Raw genomic sequence first — 24,647 nt, 5'->3', positions numbered from 1 at the left:
TGTTTTCCTTCTGGGTTCTGTGAGTTATCATTTTGGGCAATTTCTGACATAACCTCTCCACTCTAGTGCATCCTAGCCTTGAACTCATAGCAAGCCTCTTGCTTATGTAGCACTGAGATTATAGGTATGAGCCACTTTCAGGTTCTGACTTCCTCCTGGGTCTTAGTGTTAATAGCGTAACGCAGAAATGTGCTCTGAGTAAATTTGAAAACAAAAAGCCTCAATCTCTAGCCATCCACTCAGATTTTCTTATAGGGTGCCTTTTTGCAAAGCTATGGTATCAGATAAGACCCAAGGATAGGTTGACATTTGACAAAGCGTCCTAGCTTAAGTGAGACTTGCAGGAAATGAGAAGCAGCTCAAAGAAGCTTCACACTGAGCTTAGCGAGACGTGGGGATGATCTAAGTCCACGTTGTCAAGGAGGATGCAGCCCAGAGAGATGGAGGGCAGCATCCCTGGACCTGGCATGGTGGTACACCCAGGATCCTAAATCAAGGACACCTGCCTCTCCACGTGCTACCTCACTCTTTAGCAATTGACTCCTGGCTGGTTTTAGCTCCTTCCCAAAACACTGCCTTTGCCGGCACCTGGAGGACCACTTCATCTGCCAGCTCGCCCCATTGCTCAGCTGCGTGGTTCCAGCCAAGCTCCTCAGTGCACATGAGGACCCCTGGCCATCTCTCCCCTGCTGTTGGTAGTTACGAGAAAGATTCTCCGGCCTTTACTCTTTTCTGGGTTGTTTCCTCACCTCAAGCTCCCTAACTCAACCTTTGGTTTTGGGTTTCGTTCTCACTTCGTCAGGGCTGTGTTCTCCGTTTCCGCATCTCAGGATGTTTGAGCATCTTTCAAATTCCTCTCTACTATTGTCTCTGCAAAACCATCCCGCATGTCTTCGTTAGTTACTTGACTCCGTGCTGTGAGACAAAACCTGGCAAAAACCAACTTGAGGGAGGGTTGTGTGGGCTCACCACTTAAGGGTCCTGCCTGTGTGCCACCGCAGGGGAAGCATGAAATGAGGGCGGGCAGCTGCTCACACTGTGTCTTGAGATAGGAAGCAGAGACGGATGGACGCTGGTGCTCAGATACGTCTCAACTTTCTACTCAGCTTAGGAGTTCAGGCTGCGGGATGGTGCCTTGTACTTAGACCTAGTCTTCCCTTCTTGGTGTAACCTTCCCGGAATGGCCTTCATAGACATGTGTGCCTGTCTCTTATTTGATTTTAGTTATCTACCACGTGGGCAAGTGAACTGTCTTGATCTTGGAGTTAGAAAACATTGTCTCCTGACTTTCTTCCCAATCTCTGCCTCCTAGTGGCTCTCCCTTCACCAGACCCATGAAGCTTGAGCACCTGGCCTCTCCCTCCCCTCGCATAGTGGACCTTGAAGGTCTACTCAGCCATGCATATCTTAGTCCCTTCTGAAGCTGGCAGAGAGGGCAAATGCTACTTTCCCAGGGAGCAAGCCAAGACAATAGGGTCTTTACACTTCCCTAAGACCTTCTTTATCATAGGGAACCATACACAACTCAGCTTTATTGCTTCTTAAAGAGCATAAAATAAGCATATACAAAGATATAAACTAAGCTAACACCACACACAGAATAATTATGAAGCCGATAAAACGCCTGCAGTCTTCAAAGCACATGACAATCACCTGACAGAGAGCAGAAGCACAAACCAAAGAGCAGGGAAGCAAGCCTGCGAGAGAGGAGCATCCTGGGAAGGTGACTTGGCTGCCTGTGCTGTGGTGAAGGATCATGTCCACAGAGTAAGGAAAAAGAGGATGAAGGGAACAGACTGACGGCCCTCCTGGTCGATTTACTCACATGTTAGGGGTGTGTTCCCATGTATGCTTTTGTGGTTCATGATAAACTATGTGAAAAGCATTTTAATCTGCAATTCTGCCCATTAACACAGACGATGGTTTTCTGTTTTCTCACCGTATATTTCTGAATCAGCAGGTAACAGTAATATCACAAATTCTCACCACATTTGCAGGAGAAACACACAGGGCTGTGGAAAAGGATCAACTGCTTAAATCTTGAGAGCCAAGCTCAAATGGAAACAGCCATGCAGAAAGGCAGGTGTGGCAGCTGGTGCCTGTGACCAAGTGCAAGTGAGGAGGAAGTGGACACAGCCAAACAGTTCATTGGCTAGCAGGACTAGTGGAGTCCATGAGCTCCAAGTTTAGTAAGACCCTGACTTAAAAACTAGGAGTGCAACTTGGGAAGACATTTAATGTCAACCTCTAACCTAGCCTACATACACACACACATACACACATACACACAGGCACACACACACACATGCAGGCAGGCATTCATGCACACCTACACACACATACATACACACACACACACACACAGAGTCAAGCATGCACATAGTACAGCACAGCACACAACACACACACACCATACACACACACCATACACACACATACCACACAACACACACACACCATACACACACATACACACACACACGGTCACACACACACAGAGATACATAAACCACACCACACACCCATGCGCACACACACACATACACACACACCATACACACACATATCACACAACATACACCATACACATACCTCACAATACACACACATACCACACACATACCACACACACATGCACACACACATAGGTACACACACAAACATACACACAAACCACACCACACACACATACACACATATACCCGCATGCATGCAGGCAGGCATGCATGCACACAACACACTCACACAGACAAGCATGCACATAGTACAGCACAGCACATACACACATACACATGCACACACGTGCATGCATGCACACTTGCATTCACACACTTATATATATAGGCACACACACAAGCATATATGCATGCATGTATGCACATATTCGCATGCATTTACACAGGCATATATGTAGACACACAGACATACATATAGAGGATATATATTAAATTATATATATATTAAATATATAATACACATATGTATTATATGTGTATATATATTACACACATAAAAATAGAAAATTCCCAACAGGAGGTCCTAAAAATTGTGGCACCAAGCCTCAAACCACATCCCATCGTCAGTGTCCTTGGGCACTATGTCATCTGCAGCCATGGCTCTCCAATGCGTGATCACATATTCATTCTACTACCAGATGCTAGGACGGCTTTAACCGGAGCATCCAGGGGATGCTGCTGGGGAAGCCTCTCCTTCTGTTCCAGTCTCAGCTTCGTGGAGACCAAGACAATGCTCTCAGCTTCTCTGACCTTCTGTCTCTTTATTCACAAAGTGGAGACCATAGCAACTCTGCTTATTGACTATATGCATACCAGTATGAGGTAAACAGACAGGTAAGATATCAGCCCATTGAAATCATCTCGCAAGTAGTGACCACATATTTTCCAAGTCAATGGATGTAAGTCTCAGGGATGATCCATGTCTTGTTTGGACTCTGGGTTCCAGATGCCTTTACAGTCCTGGAAGCTAGGATGACACAAGGTAAGAGGGTGACTTACTGAGATGCAGGATGAACTTCCCCTGACGTGAGGGTGTCCCATTTTCTACCCTAGCGAGTTGTCATGGAGCGTCTACAGCCTTCTGACCTGGGGTCAGGCTACTTCACCCTTTGATTTTCCTTGGAAACCTGCTTGAGATCATTGGAATCCAACTGAATTGCCTTTCTAACTGTATTACATTAGACAAATATATTGTTTCAGGTAAATATAAACCTATATAGTACTCAATAAAGGCCAAAGAAAAGCACATGGTTTTTCAAATGACTGCATTTAGAAACCGTAGAAGGACTGCTTCAAAATAAGGGCAGGCACTGCAGAAATGAAAAGTACTTGGGTAAACAGAGCAAGAGGAAAACAAGATAACCATTGGCCTCAGCAGCTATGAGATGATAAACGTAGGGTCTTTATTAAGATGTCTTAGGCATGTGTCCATAAATAAATTCTCTGTCATGATAATATAGGGTTGCTATTTTAGGATCAAAGATGATTTTATATCAAGCCACAAATGATTAGAGACTTCAGTGGAAATTTAAGAAAATCAATGTTATATTTTTTTAAGAAAAAAGAAGCCACGGGTATGTTGAAGAGATGGCTCGGTAGTAAATAACATCACTTGCTCTTCCAGAGGACCGAGGTTCAGATTCTAGTACCCATGTGGTGGCTATAAATGTCTTTAATCCCAGTCCAAGGGGCTCTGACTACTCCCTGTAGCCTCCTCAGGAACTACATACAAATGAAACAGAGACACATATGCAGGCAAAAACACCAATATAAATAAATCTTTAAAATAAGAAGCAGTGAATAATGTATGCTGTATTTCACAAATATCTCTCAATCTGAAACTTTCAAAATGGTCACGAAGAGACAATATGGAGTATGTTTTGAACACATTCTCATCTACGCTCTTGCTGGAATAAAAAGCCAACATCCATCGAAATTCCCAAGTTTAGGTTTGTCTAAAATAGATAATCATGAATCCAAATGATTGTGTGCATAGTCAGATGCGCCTATGGGATTTGGCTTCATAATGGAACATACAAGAAAATGCAACTTCTTTGGACACTTACACATGTCCCCAGGGAAAACTTGTCTAAAGGAATACTGTGTTGGAGCATGAAACAGTTCCTGTGAAAGACTTTATCTACACAGTAATGTTTTAACCCACAGATATGAGATCTGTGGGGATTAAGGAGAAGGAGAACAGGAAGGAAGGAAGGAAAGAAGGAAGGAAGGAAGGAAGGAAGGAAGGAAGGAAGGAAGGAAGGAAGGAAGGGAGGGAGGAAGGGAGGAAGGATGGAAGGCAGGCAGACGGACAGGAAGGAAGGAAAGAAGGAAGGAAGGACAGGACAGAAGGCAGGCAGACAGGAAGGAAGGAATAGAAAAAGAAAGAAAGAAAGAAGGAAGGAAGGAAAGAAAGAAAGAAAGAAAGAAAGAAAGAGAAAGAAAGAAAGACAAAAAGACAGACAGACAGACAGTCTAGAGGAAGAGAGGACAGAGCATGAAGGAATGCAGAGAGCACACATGCGCACACTTTTCCTAAGGCAAAGGAACTGGATGCTGGATCAGGTAACATGCCCCTTATTTCAGAAGACTAGCATGAATATGTGCAAGAGCTGAAACCCCGCACCCGAGGGAAAGGTTTTCTTGTGAGATGCCAAACTCTCTCCTGACCCAGTGCCTGAAAGTGAACTCTGTGTGCAACTGCCTTCCCACAGCCATCTCAAGAGAACTGAGGATGCCTCGCTCTGCTCCTTATAGTACAGACCTCATGATGCTTGGCTCCTTAAGGGCGTGGCTCTCTGTCACTCTTCAAAGTACATCGTGTCCTCAAATGGGTGGAGTGTAGACAGCATGGGACAGAGAGGACCTCTACTCTTGCCACCATCTCTAGCTTCCAGAATCATAAGAACTCGGGGCTCATGTTCCGTCCCTTACCCAAGACAGGATGTGGCACAGTGCCTAGGACAACTTGGCAAATGTGGTAGAAAAGAACCTCAGAGCCCGTTTGTCCTTAGAAGGTGATAAACACACTTGTTCCTCCATCAGAAACATGTCACGTGGGAAGATAAGTCACATGTTTCATTCGGGTTGCCAAACAGTAGGGTTTGTGCATAGAAAGGTGGGAATGAGCCTCTCTCTACCCAAGCGCCTCATTCTCCTCAGCAGTTCTCCATTGTCACGGTCAGTCTGGCTTTGACTCACTGGAGCAGTGTGGGTAGTCTCAATGCAGGGAGAGCTTTAGAAATGGATGCATGAATTCAAGCAACCGGGTGCTTTGCCATTCTAAGCAAAAGCAGGTGGTAGGGGGAAGATCCTAAGACCAGTAAAGTATACTACCATGAATCGGGTTCATGATTCCCCACAGGGTGGGTCCTACCTGGTGACGTTAGTGCTTGTATGTGAGGAAGCAGGGGAAATCATGGCAGGAACCACACTCACACACACTGTGACTTTAGCCCCTACACCCCTCAAGTCTCCTTGCCTGTGACAAGCACCCTAGGAGAGCTCCTCTGGCCTTGTGGTGCTCTAGCTTGAGTGACCCCCATTGTTTCTGAAGTAAAGAGCACATGGTGAGGGTGGGTCTCTGGATTCAGTCTGGTGACCTCTTTTATGAGTCTCAGGAGTGGAGCAGTAGACTAAATGCAGCAGCTCAAAGTTGCCCACCAGGACAGCTGTGCTCTGCACGATTTCCCATCGAGCCACGCTGAAGTCACTCCCCTGGCTCACAGGCTGTAGTTCCGATTCTACGGTTCCCACTGTTGCTGGACTCCTCCTGGTGCTGCAGTTTTGAACGTGGGTGTTTTCTTAGGGTTCTATATCTCCACCTGTGGACATTTGGTCACATCCGCGGGGTGTTGCTAGTTGTTCCAGTTGTAGTGCTGTGTGTGGGAACTGGGAAGGCCACTCCTCATTTTATGTTCCCCGAGGAAGCCTTCCTGCAGACACCCATTCAGCCCAAAGCATCAGTAGTGTCACGGAGAGGAAACTGCCTTAAAGAAGTGTCCTGATGCCTCTTCTCCACCCTCATGGGGAAAACATCCATTTTTTTTCCTTTTAGGGTTATTGTGGCTGAAAGACTTATGTTTCCATTCCTCAGACTCTAGGATTTCTAGATGCTACTCCATGCTCTCAGTTCATCGGGGTCACCAGCCATAATGAATGTGGAGTTTTACTCAAGACTCAGAGACGATACTTGTGCTTTTTGACCCAAGCTTTCTTATAAAGACCCCTTGAGCAAACCCTCTCTGCACCACTCTCGTTCCTACAGTTAAACCTTAGGCCGCAGCCTACTTCAGCTTCCTCCTAAATTTTACAGTGAGTGAGCCTGGCCTGTGGGAGTATCTGTAATTTTCAAAGATTTTTTTTTCAGAATTTTGCACTCAGGGTTTTATTTTCTGAAAGAAATTAGGAGAACGATCATTTTCTGTCTTCTCTCAAAATAAAATAGGAAGCTATGTGTGTTTCTTGCAAATTTAAAGTAATTGCCTCTAGAGATGCCCAATTAAAAAAATACAGCTTGGAAGGAAAGAGGGTGCTGAGGCCCAGGCCTGTAGAGGAACTTTGGGCAACTGGTGACTTCTAGGGGAAGGAAAATCACCATTTGTGGATGTGGCAGTTGGTAGTTGGTCATACCCTGGTGCGTGGTTCTACATCCATGCATATATCAATAGCACTAATAGATCAGGGTAATAACTAATTAATAATAATAATAATAATGAGAAGAAGAAGAAGAAGAAGAAGAAGGAGAAGGAGAAGGAGAAGGAGAAGGAGAAGGAGAAGAAGAAGAAGAAGAAGAAGAAGAAGAAGAAGAAGAAGAAGAAGAAGAAGGAGAAGGAGAAGGAGAAGGAGAAGGAGAAGGAGAAGGAGAAGGAGAAGGAGAAGGAGAAGGAGAAGGAGAAGGAGAAGGAGAAGGAGAAGGAGAAGGAGAAAGAGAAGGAGAAAGAGAAGGAGAAAGAGAAGGAGAAGGAGGAGATTAGAAGGAGGCGGCTCAGGGATGAATTGTGAGGTAGTAGGGAGAAGGTGATGTGGGAGGGGTGACTAAAATCAAAATAAACTACAAACATTTATGAGAGTTGCAAAAAATATATAAAACTCCAATCAGACCTGTAAACTAGGAACAATTCAAGCAGGGGTCACCTTTGATAAAGGACCAGTTTCTGATAGGTGAAGGAAACAGTTTTAAATGTGAACTTCCGAAAAGATAGAATATAGTCTTCTACTCTGGAGGTCAACAGGGCCTTCAGCCCAACTGTCTGGGTGCCCAAGTCAGTAAGAAGCAAGGAAAGTCGTGATATGGGCATGTACAATAGGCAGACGCATTAGGACAGGCTCATGAATGCAGACACATACCTCACACTGGTTTGAGACAGAGGCTGATGCAGTAGACTGTCTGTGTTGGCTTGTGGCGTAGACAGGTGCATACCCTTGGCTTGCGACTTGGCAGAAAGAATGTGCTGGGTCTGTAATCTAGACAGATGCCATAGCCCGGGCTCATGGCATAGGCAGGTCCAAGTCTAGACTGATATAGGCAGGTTCTTTAGATTGGCCCTGTGGTGGAGGCAGGCATCAAAGCCTGATCTTATGACACAGGCAGTTCTGTTGGCCTGGGCCTGTGATGTAGTAGATGTTCTAAGTCTGAGCTTAGACAGGACATATACAGTAGCCTGTGCTAATGTTACAGGCAGACACCATAATCACCTGGTCTTTGGCATAGGCAGGTACCACTTTCTGGGCTTGTGGTGTAGGCAAGGGTAGTTGTCTGAGTTAGTGACTTAGTGCCTAGGATTGAGCCATACGCAGGTGAAATAGCCTGGCCTTGTAGTGTAGATCGATGCCTTTGCACTATGGCCTCGTGACACTGCAGATGCAACAGCCTGGTTTGTTAGATAGGCGGATGCCATAGCCTGCAATTATGATATAGACAAACCAATAACCTGAGCTTGTGACATGGACAGATGCAATAATATAGGCTTATGGTATGGACAGGTTCAATAGCATGGGCTTCTAACATAGGCACGTATCATATGTGCTTATGGCATGTGCAGGGCGTGTAAACTGTCATCGTGTGAGCTTGGAACATTGTAAGATGTCATAGTCTGGGCTTGTGACGTGGACAGATGCAATAATCTGGGCTTCTGATATATGCTGATGCCATAAGCTGATTTGAAACATAGGCATCCACTACAGTCTAGTCTTGTGACAAAGGTAGGTACTGTTATCTGGACTTGTGACACAGAAGATCCAAACACTTGGGCATGCGACATAGGCTGTTGCGTTAGCCTGGCCCTTTGACTCGAACTGATGGCTTGCCCTGGGTTATGCTGTGCAGATGTAATAGCCTGAGTTAATGTGAGAAGCAGAAGATACAATTGCCTGGGCCCATCACATACGCTGATGTCATTGTCTGAGCCCATTACCTATGTTGATGCTGTATCCTGGACTAATGACATGGGCAGATGGCATAATAACTGGGGTCAGAGCTTTGCAAATGGAGCAGCCTGGTCTTGGACGTAGGCAGATATAATAGACTTGTCTTGTGACGTGAGCCGATGCCGTAACCTGGGCTTGTGATGTAAGCAGACGCAGAAGCCGGGAACTGCGGCATGGATAGATGTGATGGCCCAGGTTTGGCCCAGGCAGATGCAATAGTCCAGGTTTATGACATGTCCGATGAGTTAGCTTGAGCTTGTGAAATGGGCAAATGATATACCCTGATTTATGATACAGGAAGATTCACCAGCCTGGGCTTATGACATGAGCAGTTGTTGTATTCAGGGGTGATGACGTTAGCCAAGGCCAAAATCTGAGCTTGTTAGATACACAGGTGCAATAATTTGGGTTTGTGACATAAATAGGTGCCATAGTCTGGGCTACAGATAGGCAATTGTATTAGCCTGAGTTTGTGACTTCAGCAGATGCACTAGCCTGGATTGAAGACATGGCCATCACTCAGATTCCTATGATGGTAGCTTACTTCATCTATGTGTATGACAGCCTGATAACCATAGCGTATGCTTGTAACACAGGATGATGCCATAGCTTGGTGATGTGACATAGGCAGATGCAATAAGATGGGCTGATGGCATTGACCCAGGCAGGCGATATATCACGTGCTTATGACATAGGAAAATGATATTTTGGGCTTGTAACCAAGGCAGGAACAGTACACTGGACTTATGAGTTTACAGATATTATAGCCTGGGCTTGGATATAGGTAGGTAGATAGATAGATAGATAGATAGATAGATAGATAGATAGATAGATAGATAGATATAGATATGTAGATATAGATATAGATAGATTAGATATATCAGTCATATAGGTAGACATATGTCAGTCTAGGTTTCTGACACAGGCAGATATGAAAGCCTGAACTTCTGACATTGGCAGGTAGGCAGGTCTAAATGTCAAGGATTATGATATAAGAGGTTGCATTGGCCCAGTCATGTGACGTAAACGGATGCAAAAAAAGCCTGTATTCCATCTTGAATATGTAATAGCTTGCATTCATATGACAAGAAGATGCCATAGCCTGAGCCCACCACATAGGCAAATGTCATAGCCTGGACTTAGGTCATGGGAAAAGGCCATGTGCTTGTGACTTGGGCAAATGACATAGACTGGGCTTAACTCTTGAACATAGGCATGTACCAAGAGTCTGGGCTTGTAACATAGACAAATGTTTTAGCCTGGGCCCATGACTTGGTGGGTGCAATAGCCTATTATTGCATGTGTCACAGAGAGGTGCCATAGTCTAGACTTAGGGCATATGTGGATGTTATAAGCTAGGTTTATGACATGGAAAAATGCCAAAGTCTGGGCTTATGACATAGGTAGATACCATAGCCTACATTCATGATATAGGCACAAACATTATTCTTTTGAGGAAGGCAGATGTGATACCCATGGCTGATGACTTTGGTAAATGCAGTCATCTGGGTGTGGTATATAGGCAGATACGTGGTCTGGGCTTGTAAGGTGGGTGGGTGCAATACATAGGGTCTGAGACTTGAGGAGATGCATTAACCTGGAATTTGTCACAGGACGCATGCAATTGCCTGAATTCAGGATTGGCCTGGAAGATTGCTCAGCCTGGCTTTATGACACATTCCAATAGCTTAGCATGGGATATAGACACATTTCATTGTAGAGAGACTCTCTTATGTACTGTGTGGAAGCTCTCAATAAAAAGTTGATGGCCTGTTAGCTGAGGCGGGAAATAGGAAGTGGAACTTTGGCAACAGCACCAGTGGAAAGAGAGGAACTTTGGGATAGAGTCAGGCACAGGAGAGATTTCATTTTGAACTCTGAGGAGACAGAAGTGTGGAACTAAGAAGAGGTTAGCAGGTATGAGGCACTCATAGAATAGAATGCATGAATTAATTAAGTTATGAAGTAGTCAGGGAATGTGCCCTAGCTTACAGCCTAGGCATTTGTTGACAAATAATGAGTCTTAGAGTCATTATTTCCTAAGATGGGGCATAGGTGGAAAAGCTGACGGTTACGCTCCATAGCCTGGGCTTGTGACATAGGCAGATGCAATGTTTTGGACTTGTGACGCAATGTAATATTCTGGGCTTCTGATATAGATAAGTGTCTTAGTGTGTGTTTACAACATAGGTAGACATGAGAATCAGATGCGCCAACCTGTCCTTGAACATAGGCATATGCCATCCCCTGGGCTTACTGTGTGACACATGCCACAATGTCTGCTTGAGATATGGGCAGATAGAGGCCATAACCTCAGTTTATAACATAGGCAGATGTTGTCATTTAGAAGGTGGAGTAAGCGATGGCACGGCTTAGACATGTGACGTGGCAGATACCTGTGCTTGTGACAAGGTGGGATGCATCAATCTGAGTTTGTAATATAATACCACAGTTTGGACTTTTGACCTGGCTGATACAGTAGACTAGTCATACTAGTTAGCAGATGAAATAGCTGGATTTGTGACATAGGAAGACGATGTAATCTAGGCTGATGCCTGGGGTGGTGATATTGGCAGATATAATAGCCCGAGTTTGTGAATAGCAGAGGCAATAACATGGGTTTATAACACAGCAATTTCAGCACCTGGGCTTTCTGACATAGGAAGATGTCATAGCCTGGGCACATGACCTGGCAGATAAGTTAGCCTGAGCTTGAGAAGTAGTATTTCTGTGGAGCAAACAGGCAGATCCTTCCAAGTGGAAGGAAACTAAGTTTTAAGAGGTGACATCACAAGCCCAGAGTCATTGGTCTCTGTTCCGTCTGGAGTCGCACAGCATCCCTCCATTTCCAGAACCCAGTGTGGTAGAAAGACAACCCTGGACCTAATCTGTGACTCTGTCTATTCCTCCTCCTCTACCTATGTGGCCACCCAGCAATGTGACAGACACAAGAGGAGGTGTGGATTGTCAGTCTGTCAGTGGCGTGCCTCTTGCTACTTTCTGCACACCCTTCTTCACCAGCACTGGGCACATTTCTCCATTTTTTGTAATTTAAATTGCCATGCAAGGTCGTTCGGCATACAGCAACCAAACTACTTTTTTAGCAATGAACTGATTATCAGAAGACAGTAGAAAAACAGTACTTTACTAATGCTGATGTGAAAAATTGTGTTCCACATTTCTTAGCATAAGTGGCTTGCTCCCGATTTTTTATGGGAGAATAATATTTAGAGACGGGGAAAGAGGAAGCACATCTGATCCAAGAAATGATGCTAACGGTTCTGTGATCAGTGTCCTTCCAGCTGTTGGAGAGATGACACCTGGGAAAGGTATCCTGTCCCAACCCAGACGTCGAAGCACACAAGTGTGTGTGTTCCTTTGTTTCTCGAGACTTTTCACTGTCAGTGCACCAGAGACACTTTGTCAATAATCTCTCTGGGATCTTGATGTATCTATGAAATTATGCAACTGGACAGGAATTCATACACCCGAAGCATTCAGGTCTAAACCTGAGATACCCGATTCTCATAATGTCTTGCAAATTGTCTTTATTACCGGCCAGATGCCTTCCAATCTATCTTGTCTGCCTCCCTACCCCTGTCATTGCCAGATAAACACAACAAACACAGCTAGAGATAGGAAATCTCTGTGCAAACATTTGGATTCCCTAGAAGACAGACAAGTAGATACAGGCAGGCTTTGGCCATGAATCTCCTTCCAACACAGTTCTGATCCTTTGCAAAGGTCGATTATTTGGACTCTCCAGCTGGAAGTCACTGTGTGTCATCATTTCCGTAGGAGAGAGGTGACCGTCAACGTGCCCGGCTTTCACGGTTACATACCTGAAACTGTGTTTTTTGCAATTCAAGGTCCCATCTTCAGAGTGGGTTTCAGTGAGTGGCCTACTGTTACTCTGTACACCATGGTCTTGAAATTGCCTTGCTTACTTGGATATTACCTTTGGATGACTACAGTCATTGAAAAGTCAACTTTCTCATCCCTCCCTCAGTGCTTTAGGTGCCCTCCCCTTCCTCTTTCCTCCTCTCCAATACAACCGATCTAAACATGGCCTGAATGACACACCAGGACCTCCCATATCCATCTGCCGTCAAGAACAAAGTTTATCTCCAACATTTTGACCAAACAATCTAAGTCTCATCGCCTTTTTCCATAGATCCACTAAGGGAGCTCTTCGCATCCTTTGGGAGGTCGGGAGCCACGGCTCACTAACCCAGGTCCATCCCAAACTTCCTGCCTTGGCTTCTTTCAAATAATTATCTATGGTATGAAACTGTGAGCTCAAATAAACCTTTTTTATCCAGGTTGTTTATTGGTCATGGCGTTTTATCACAGCAATGGAAACTGTAACAAAGACTGGTCTCAGGAGAGATGGGGCACCCTGGAGGGTGAGTGACCTGGGCCTGGACTGTCTTCCTATTCCTGTCCTGATATTCAAACTGTTCTATGGTTTCTAACCAGTTACTCCCAAATAAACCAAAGGAAGAATGCCGGAGATATCCGCAGTGCACCTTAAAACTGTGTGTGAATCCACAATCATACCAAAATTAAAAGTTTAATTAAAAATCTCAAGTGGAAGACTGGACTTAGGGTCAATTAATCAAAGATTAATTTGCCCTAAATCAATTTAGGGACTAGCAGTTCACTGATAAGCCAATTTGCAGATGCAAACACATCTCTGGGAGCCAGCTGGCAGGAGCCTTCTGCTGTTGACAAATTTACCAAAGGAGCCAGTCACCAGCACTCCTCCAAGTCTTCATGGAGGGCGTCGTGTACTGACTCTGCCGACCCTGCAGGGTGACTCTGTGGACTCTCTGCCAATTATAAACCTCTAGCGTAAGCTCTTCACAAAAGTGGAGGACTCTGAAGTAATCTTTAAAGCACAGATCGGCTTGTATCTTTCAACTAAAGAATTTGATTCTGAAATAAAGGAACAAAGGTTTGTTCACGCAGGAGGACACTGGAGTCCTACCCTAAAAAGATGAGACACCCACAAAGATTTGTGCGCACTCCACTCCTCAGCGTGACCTGACCACATTTTCTTAATCCCTGTCTCAGCACGTGATCGCCCCTACTCTGTAAGATGATGCCTCACACACACCAAAGGAACGTCTCTAGCTGTCTTCTCAGGACCTATCCTGCAGAAGAAAGCATCCCACATCCGGGGAGTCACTGAGTGTGAACAGGCTTGTCTTCCTGGAAGCAGTTCTTATAGGAAATCAACACCAGCAAGCTGGGCCCTCGAAGACAAGCACCAGACAATACACAGGCTCAAGTGGGGTTCTCCAAAGTGACTGCTTCCATCTCTAATCCTTATCTATTCTTTGGAAGTTCTGCCCTGTCTTGTCGATTCTATTGATTGCTCATAAAGCTCAAAATACACACACACACACACACACACACACACACACACACACACACACACACCCTGAAAGTAGCCGAGCTTCAGTAAAACAAATGCCTTGGAAAAGGGTGCTACAAGGTGTTTAGCCATGTTAAATGTGTAATACAGATCGTATAGCCTGATGTAAGATTAGCAAATGACCAGCCACATCCCTCTCTCTCTCTCTCTCTCTCTCTCTCTCTCTCTCTCTCTCTCTCTCTCTCTCTCATTCTCTCTCCCTTTCTGGGCCCAGCAGGGAGTCTGTGACTTTTCATGGTCAACATCCAAAGATAGATGTGCTGTGATCAGCCCAGCCTGGGCCAAATTCTCGCACTGCAGTGAGAAGCTGAGTTGTGTTGTGACACACCTAAAAGGTTCTGAGGGCTCTGTGTGCAAGCTGACCCAGCCATATGGCTTCCAATACATTCACCCACGCACTCACAGGATCTCAACTTCAGTTGGAAACACAAACAGTATCCCTGAAAATACATGGCAAATCAGTGAGGGGTGAGATTTTTACCAGCACAGAGTGGAAAGGTTTCTGGGGAGGAGAAGCTCAAACCAGAGGCACAGGCCTCATGAGAGTTCACACATCACTGGAGACATGAGGCACAGGCCCCATGGCGGTGCACACACCACAGAAGATGTGTGGGGCATCACTGAGGAGCTCCAAGAGGAGACCCACCTAATAGATGATCTAAAGCCTGTGAGAGGAGCAGGAAGAGAGAATCTAGAACCAGAAGGGACAGGTGGGCCTGGGCTCTGGAGATGCTTACTGTGGATGAAGGCTCCCTATCTGGCAATAGACCAGCGTCCCTGAGGTGTCCACAGACCTAAGCATCTGAGGTTCAGGGAAACGCCTCTATGTCTTTTCCCAACACCTTCCAGCCTTGCAGAGGGTCACCATGAGGGCTTCCAAATGAGGAGATGGCTGGACTCAGAGATGTCAGTTTCAGAATAGGCACAGGAGGGCATTTTGAGGCCACATCTTGGAAGAGGACCATCTGAGGTCTGAGAGGGACAAGGGCCTTCTGAGCAGAGATGGATATTCAGGAGGCATCGGAGCCTAGAACTACTGGTAGTGGATGAGAGAGGTCAGCAGGGATGAAGGAGGAGAGCCAGGAGGTCTGCTGAGGAAAACATGTGGAAAGGAGCCAGTGACCAACACAGGGTATCCCAGCGAAGGAACAACGTGAAATTAGGAACAGAGAGGCCACACACATAACAAGGGCCCTCACCTAGGGAGAGCTGGGTATGGCGACTACCCTGGTGAGAGTTTGAATGGGGGTGCACGGTCCCAAGTGACAGAAGGCTTCGTGAAGGTCACGTGACCTTCAACAGTGACTTAAGACAGCACACAGTGCCAGTCTAATAGTAGCAGCTCCCATAGCAGAAGCTTCTACCCAGAGGTCTCCAGCCTGGAAGATCCAGTTCCAGGCATGGGCAGAGCCATGTCCCCTGGGCCTCTGGGGTAGGATCTTTCTGCCTCTTCTATGTCCTGGCAGATTCCAATGATCCTTGGCATACTTGGGTACAACCATTACCCTCCCCTGTGTACGCTGTGCTCTGTGACCCGGTCCTGGCTTCTCCCTGCCTATGTGTCTATGACTTTCTATTGCTGTGGTCTTATAGAGAAGCACTAGGGCCCACCCTGCTCTGAAACAACCTATTCTTAGGTGACTACATATGTAAAAAACCGTATTTACACATAAGATCATTTTTTTTAGGTCCTCGGGTACTAGAGAGACACTATTGACATACTCTAAGAGTTGGTTAAGAGAATAGCCAGCTCAGGTCACCAGTGCAGCAGGGAGTGTACAGGGCCACCTCTAGCCTTACTTAGTCTCTGCTATAACCCATGGGCTCGTGGGAAGGAGTCCCTTTGGAGTCAGCACAGAAGGGGAAATTGTCAGAGTCCAAATACAGCCTGTGATCAAGACCATCACTAAGAGACACACACAGCAACGCCCATTCATCCTCTGTACATGACATGCGTGCTTTAGGAAGGGTTCTTGATCCTTGAATAAGAATGTCTTCCACAGGCTCACCTGGGAGTGAGTGCTTGGTCACCAGGGAATGGCACTATTATGAGGTATAACCTTGTTGGAGTAGATGTGGTCTTGTAGGGAGTGTGTCACTGGGGGTGGCCTTTAGGGTTTCAGTCAAGCTAGGCCCAGTGTCTCGCTGCCTGCTGCCTGCTGCCTGCTGCCTGCTGTCTGCCAATCCAGATGTAGGACTCTTCAGCTACCGTTCCATCACCGTGTCTGCCTGTGTGCTACCATGATTTCACCCATGACAATAATAGACCAAACCTCGGAATGTAAGCATGCCCTGTTGAATGTTTCCTTTTCTAAGGGTGGCTATGGTCATGCTCTCTCTTCACAGCAATAGAAAACTGCCTAAGGCACCAACCATCTGCTAGCCTTCTCCTAATGACCTCTGTGTATACCGCAAGAGGTGACAGCAGTTTACCTGTTGCAGTATCCTCTCCAACCCGAATAGGCCCGTACAAAGAAAACGCTACTCAATTAATATGAAAACAATCTACCGTCTAGATTGGGCAGATCCACCCTACACTGTCCTATTCCTAGCTCCCAAATCCCTCATCCCTTGCACCTTTTATTTGCCAGGTTTCCAGCTTCTCCTTCTCCCACGACTCTCTCCTCGCTTCTTTCCTTTCTCCTCCCCTGACTCCTCCCCCTCCTGACTCCTCCCCTCCTGACTCCTCCCCTCTCCTGACTCCTCCCCTCTCGCTCCCAACTCCTCCCTCTGCCCAAATCTCGCGCTCTTGCCTTTATTTTACAAATTCAGAGAGAACTCCAAGGCAAACCACAACATTTACCTGATAATCTCACTGAGTCCCAGACCTCATCTTTGGACAGGGACACTTATGTATGGAGAAGATGCATCTTAGAAGTACAACCGCCTTACAAGTATAGTCCCCAGACATGGCTGCCCTTTGCCCATGAGAAACATTCCCCTGCACTTTAAGAAAATTTGTATGCCTCTGGGAAGTGGCAAGGGTGAGGGAGGTGGGTGGGCAACAGAACATGGAACACACACACACCTCTTACCCTCATGAACCATTTCCACCAGAAATGTCAAGTCAATGTGTCAGACAGGCAGGGAATGCAGTTTGAGAACCTCTTGCTTGCTTCTCTCTTTCTACAGCAATGCCCACATCACCACTTCACGCAAAGAAAGAGGCTGCCCTAGTAAGTCAGAAAGAGCTGCATCGGTTTTCAGAGGAGAAGGGCTGTGTGCCTTGTGCTTCCAGCCTGGGTCATTGTCACATTCAGCCACTTGGGCTTTTGGCCAGGCCTCTCCAATGGCAGAGAGCCCTCTTGCTGATAGATGCTCTCAGCAAAATGGCACCCAATTTGTGCTTGGGAATTGTCACTGTCATATGAAAACAGACACTGTAGTATGTAAACAAGAGGGACAAGAAGGAAAGACACCTTCAGCGTGACACTGCCAGACACTGCAGCCCTCCGTGGTTTAACACAATGAGAAATTCTTCCAAGTGAGGACGTGGCCGCCAAACACCTTTTCCCAGTTCCAAGTTCTCTAGGTTCTCACGAAGACAGTTCCTTAATATTTTTTATTGTTATTTCCTCAAAGACAGTTCAGTTTAATAGGAACATTTTACAATTGCTGGATGTGGAACATTGTTTATGAAAGGGAATTAGAAAAGATTGATGCACAGCCATAAAATCGTGTATTCGTAGTTATTTCTTAATTTTCAAAGAAGAAATAATAGCGATATAATATCTCCTTACTAGCGAGGGAGAAAACAAGATGAGATGGTAAATTCAAAATCAAATAAGAACCCCGAAACGGCACAATGTGCTTTTTCCCTTAAAAGGAAGGCAAGGTGACAGGTTTCCATCTATGAAACCCAATGTTTACAAATATTCAGGCTCATAAATTTGGAGAGAAACTGATACAGAAAATTCTTGTTAATGCACTGCATTTTCTGGTAATTTTATAGTCCAATTTTCAGCGATTCCCCACAGAACAAATGCAGTTCAAAGGCAATTTTATAAAGTACTTTGGAGATAACTATTATCTGCTAATTATTAGAAATTGCATGTTGTTGTTAATTGCATAAATAAATTGTTTTATCTGAAAGCCATTAAAAAAGGTTCGGTGTTTGCAGCATATCTGGTTTTTTGATGCTCCTGTATAAAAACGCTTAACTGTTTAACTCTGAAATAATGCCACGCTGTTTTTAAGACAATTTCTTAGACTAATGGGTTATGGGGGGGAGGGTCCTAAGCATGACCGTATTTTATTTCTTTGACATCCTTCAACTGCTCATAAATACACATAGAAAAATGTGTGAATTTTCCTATAAAGATAGGAAAATAAAGTGGTACTTAGGGAAAAAAATCCTTAAAAATATTTATAGAAATATTTCCGTTTATACAAAGACGTACTCGTTTTCACAGAAAATATGCTCCTCTATTTTGTTCATTGACTTCACTCATAATTAGCTTCGAGAGAAACATGTCTTGGGGAGGGCCAGGTGCTTTTTATTTTCTGTGAAATAATTCAGAAAGAGTTTAATGAAGCACACTAACAGGATGGGAAATCAAGGTGCTGGGCTATCTCTGAAACTTCCAGAAGTTCGGGTAAAGTGCAAGACCTTCTCTGGAAATAGTGGCCCAAAACTCACTGCTGAGCCAGCAGACACACACTTGGCACTGGCCAAGGAGCTGCCAAGGGGCAGGCAACAATAGCTTCAAGAATTTCCAGGGAAGAGAGGGCATCACAAACCATCTCACCCACTGGAAGATGGCAGGCTAGGGGTGCTGGAGACCAAGACTGCTGCTGCTGATGTTGGAGATCTGGTAAGAGAGGCAGGCCTCCTTCCCAGTGTTGAAGAAGAAGGCCCCTCTTAGAACCAAAGGGAACAAAGAGAAGAGAGGGAGGGAATGAAGAAGGGATGGAGGGAAGGAAGGAGGGAGGGAAAGATGGAGGACAGGACAAGTCCAGGTGTGGGTGGTATGTATGGTGTGTATATGGGTGTGTATGCATGTGTGTGTGTCTGTGTGTGGTGTATGTATATGTGTGTGGTGTGTGTCTGTGTGTGTTTGTGTATGTGTGTATGTGTGTGGTGTATGTATATGTGTGTGGTGTGTGTGTATGTATATGTGTATGTGTGTGGTGTGTGTATATGTGTGGTATGTGTGTACGTATATGTGTATGTGTGTGGTATGTGGGTATGCGTAAGTATGTGTGTGGTGTGTGTGTATGTGTATGGTGTATGTGTGTGTGTATATGTGTGTGATATGTGTGTATGTGTAGTATGTGTGGTGTGTGTGTATGTGTATGGTGTGTGTATGTGTATGGTGTGTGTATGTGTATGGTGTGTGTATGTGTATGGTGTGTGTGTGTGTGTGTGTGTGTGTGTGTGTGTTTTGTGGGTATCACCATGGTCTCCTGGCAGGACTAGCTGATGCCCAGCAGGGTGCCTAACATTCCATGTGATAAAGCATCTGTGCTGATATTCTATGAGGCTCTCCCTCTCAGGGTAACCATAAGCACTCAGCCTTTCTCACTTGTGCAAACCTGGGTAACATGCAGAAGCTACCCCTTCCAAGGTTACAAACCAAGCTATCTCCCTCACCATGGACTCATCTGTGCTCCTGCTTCTAAGATCAGAATTGCCACAGACACCCAAGGGACCTTAGGGTGAATAACTGAGCCATAGTTTCCACAATGCTTCAAACTTAACAGATGTATGAAGCCTTGCCTTTCTACCATGATGAGAATACCAAACCTTTCTCCATGTTGTCTATTTGTCTTCACCAAATCAAGAGTCGTCGTCATCATCATCATCACCATCACCACCACCACCATCACCACCACCACCATCATCATCACTATCATCATCACCACCACCACCACCACCATCACCATCATCACCATCATCACCATCATCACCATCATCACCATCATCACCACCATCATCATCACCATCATCACCATCATCATCACCACCACCACCACCACCATCACCATCATCACCATCATCACCATCACCATCATCACCATCATCACCATCATCATCATATCATCATCACCCTCATCACCATCTCCATCACCATCATCATCTCCATCACCATCATCATCACCATCATCATCATTTTCTTGATTAATGACAGGTCTCCAGTTTCTCAAGGGTTGTCTACTGCCACTTCCCTATCCCCCACACCTCTGCATCCCCCCACTACCTCCCCAAACACCCCCACTCCAAGTATAAAAGGATTAGGGAAAACAGAGACAGAAGAGGTGATTAAGGTGAGAGGACCTGACTCTCAGGTATGTTAGCCAGAAAACTACTTATACTGATGGTGACCATTTCCTGGAGCTGCAGACAGAAGCTGGTGACTCATGGCTCTGGTGTTCCAAGCTGTGAAAACAATGGCTTTATGCCCAGACCTATGCCCTCCTGGGTACCTGCCTTTGTCAACAAAGTCCTGACTCCAGCTCTGCTGAAAGCAAGAGTAAAGGGACTCTGTACCTGAGCCCATCACACACTCCATTCCCTATCTCCTCCCGCTCTCTCACTCACAAGTCATATGAATATCTACAGACATGCATCGGGCATCACCCCAGAGCCCCCAGACACCCCTAGGCTTCACACATACTTCTGCGTGGTTTTCCATTTCTGGTTTTCCTCATGGCTTTCACAGCCCTGGGGTACATGACCGTGCCACCCATTCTAACTTTTTGAATGGGAAAGCCACTGGTTCCAGTGTCTTCGTCACCACTGACCAAAGTCTTGTGAGTGGGCACTGTAGGCATAGGGATGGAGGGGGCGCCTTTCGGATTCCTCCTCAGAGACAGCTGAAGGTGGAGTCTTTGTGTCATAACAGGTACAGAATGGAGACCCCATCGTGGTCAGAATTTGTTTCCATCTCCCCTCTACACTGCCCAGCTTTGCCAGGGTCCTAAAGAGATCCAATTTGCTACCCACATTCTCACAGTGCTGGCAGTTCCTGTGAGTGCACTCTTACCACACACGTTGGCCAAGCCTAAAGTTTCTTGCTTTATGAGATCTGTTGAGAACACATCTCAAAGGGGTACGTTTGAAGTTGTCAGTCAAATTGATGAAGGAAAGGACAAATTCATTAATTAATTCACTCATGAGCGGGGTTCTCACATGCCAACCTTAAGCTCAGAGTGGATTTTTATGGTTGAGTTATAAATCTTTCACCAGTGGGGTTTCCTATAGACAAGCTGTCAGAGCTTTAAATGCCACAGCATCCTTGGGTGCTGGGGGATGTCGTAAAAAGGACGTCGACTCATTGCCTCTTGGGCGAACTTAGAGTTAGACCTTTGGCAGATATTCCAAATGATTATCGTTTTAATTACCAGAACCCACAAAGCGACCTCCAGCCCCATATGTCTGCATACCAACTGGTTGACTTTAATGACCCTCTATGAGATGTGGGATTTTAATTCTGTATAACACACTGTATCCTTGGGTAGAGAATGAGTACCTCATGGAGAGTAGAAAGCGCATCTCCTACTTCTCCCTCCCCAGACTCTATCCCAAGGTATCTTGATTCCAGCAGCCCTGTTGACCCATTGGACATAGGAAGCCATAGTCTTCCGCAACTTTTCCTGAGACTCAGAGGGCATAATGTAGATGTCTGAATATTTCTTCCATTTGTGGCTGAGCGGTGGACTGATATTCTGCTGCCGTGGTCATTTATTACCAGCAGTTTGAATGCTTAGGAGGCTGGAGAAAGTTTCCCTCCATATCCAAGGCCAAGAGCAGCAGTAGTACAAATGTAGATGTTTACAGGAAATTTAATGGGCCTATCACATCTATTTATCAAAGTGATAACAACCTCTCCATTGCTCCTACGCCGTCACAGGGTTTTGCCCTATCTTTCGGCACTCCTACAAAGCAGGCCCTAAACCTGACCAGAAAACATTTGGTTACCTGACCATGTCACCATTGCCTCAGTAGGCCTATCTTGCCCGATAGAATGGCGTTGTAGCATGCCAGGTCTACAACCAAGAAGCAGCAGTAAAAACAATTCTCTTGCAGAAGCCCACAGAGCACCTCTGGCACTATTAAATCCACCAAACAAGGAAGGATCTTTGTGAGTGTAATTTTATTTGCTAGATATAATTGTCATCTTGGGGACTTAGAGTATTCCAGCCAGGGGGATCAAAGTTCTGTCATTCCAGCCGGATCACACAGACCTAGAAGGACTTTGGATGTGAGCCCCTGCCCGCGTATCTGCATTGCTGGATTAAAATTTCTCTACAGATCTTTAGCTCAGTCTCAGTTTAATTATTCCATGGCCTAAGACCAAAGCATGTGATGTCATCAACAATAGAATTTTACCACCTATTTCTGGAGTGCAGCCGACAGTAGTAGCAATAACCTTATTGATTTAGAAGTGTCTCAGGGACCGCCTACCAATCCATAAGGAGGTATAGCCAAGCGCTGGTATGGCGTTTTCATTCAACATGGCTCCCACCTCTAGGACAAGTACAATCTTTCCTACCTGCCATTTTTTTCCTTTCATCCCATAAGGGAATTGTTGCTCAAGCTCTAGTGCCTCCCAAGGCTTACTGGTTCGACATTTTTCTCTTTGGAACTCCAGCATGACACAAACATTCTCACATTCACTTTCAAGAGCCATTTGCTTGTCTCTTCCTGAGTGCAGACCAGGTTTCCACAGCAGTCTAGATTACTGAGATATGCCAGAGGTTCTCCTACTTTATAAATATCATATCTCACGGGGCTTAACAAAGCCACCAAACTCACATGCCAGTCCCAGGAGCCCTGCTGAATGAACTTCCTTTTTAATACTATAGAGAACACGGTCCTAGTCTGAGAGGCGAGGGCATCAGACACCGTCTCTCACATGTACCGTGTCCACTGTGAAGTCTCCCCATTGTTCTCTTCAATAGTTGAAATTGCGAGGACAAAGATGGAGAGCACCCGCTGTTCCCGGTAGCTCAGGCAAGCGAGTCTATGGGGGCTGATTCCCTTCACTTTGTCTCAGATTACACAACTTTTATTTCAAAGACGAGCGCACTGCTCAGTTCCTCTACTTTCAGGATACCTAGGCTGCTTCTACACACTCCATGCCCACTGCCTCACGAGCCGGGAGATAAGAGGTTCTTTTATTTCTTATGGTAAATTGTTTTTCCAATTCAAGCAGCTCATGATGAGATGATTGGGTAATTCTCACAGTTTACAATACTGGTTAAGTCTCTCTCTCTTTCTCTCTCTCTCTCTCTCTCTCTCTCTCTCTCTCTCTCTCTCTCTCTCTCTCTCTCCTTCCCTCCCTCTTTCTCTCTCTCCATTTAAAGTCAGGCATGAGTGTTATTTTCTATCATTGACTCCCTGACTCTTCTTTGTCTGGTTTCTCCTTTGGGTTCAATGTTCTTTTATTTTCATTCATTAATTAATTTATTCACTTTATATCACAATCTCAGCACCCCCTTCTCCAAGTCCCTCCTCTCACATAGGCACATTCCCCCAAGCCCTCAACCCTTCTTCTCTGAAAAGGGGGAGGCCCCTCTGGGTACCAACCTATCCTTGCACAAGTCATTGCAGGACCATGCACATCCTCTCCCACTGAGGCCAGATAAGGCAGCCCATTTAGAGGAACAGGACCCACAGGTAGGCAACGAGAGTCAGGGTTAGCCCCTGCTCCAGTTGTTGGGAGACCCACATAAGACCTAACTGCTACAAATGTTCCAGGGGCCTAGGTCTAGTCCACGTATTCTCTTTGGTTGGTGGTTCAGGTTCTGAGAGACCCCAAAGGTCCAGGTTAATTGACTCTGTTGGTCTTCTTGTGGAGTTCCTATCCCTGGGTCCAACAATCCTTCCCCACGAATCTTCCACAAGACTCCTAAGCTCTGTCTAATGTTTGGCTATGGGTCTCTGCATCTGTTTTGTTTGACTGATGGGTGGAGTGCTCAGAGGACAGTTATGCTAGGCTCCTGTCTGCAAGCATAGCTAAGTTTCATTAACAGTGTCAGGGATTGGTTGTTGCCCATGGGACAGGTCTCATGTTGGGCCAGTCATTGGTTGACCATTTTCTCAGGCTCTTCTACAATTTTGTCCCTATACTTCTTGTGGGCATATTCCCAGGACAAATCTTGGGTTGAAGGTTTTGTGGGAATTCTGCCTGGTAACAGAAGGTGGCCACTTCAGGCTGTGTATGCCCCACTGCTAGGAGTCTGAGTTAGAGTCACCCTGGAGCCTCCCCCACTACAATCCTCTAGCACATCATAGAGAGGCCAACTCACCTGCCTCC

The 24,647-nt window shown here is 45.6% G+C and overlaps 1 long non-coding RNA gene across 2 annotated transcripts in view; it reads right to left on the bottom strand.

Annotated features, from left to right (window-relative positions):
* Nucleotides 1-24,647, bottom strand: part of LOC120098157 (uncharacterized) — a 47,747-nt gene that overhangs the window by 12,306 nt on the left and 10,794 nt on the right. For both annotated transcript variants that reach the window (XR_005496197.2, XR_010059910.1), the window contains exon 3: nt 3,330-3,483. This is a non-coding gene — a long non-coding RNA (uncharacterized LOC120098157). The remainder of the gene's footprint in view (nt 1-3,329; nt 3,484-24,647) is intronic.

The sequence above is a fragment of the Rattus norvegicus genome, chromosome 18 (genome assembly GCF_036323735.1).
Source record: "Rattus norvegicus strain BN/NHsdMcwi chromosome 18, GRCr8, whole genome shotgun sequence".
NCBI lineage: Eukaryota > Metazoa > Chordata > Mammalia > Rodentia > Muridae > Rattus > Rattus norvegicus.
Note: the sequence above shows the minus strand (reverse complement) of the source record. Positions and strands in the feature narration are given on the sequence as shown.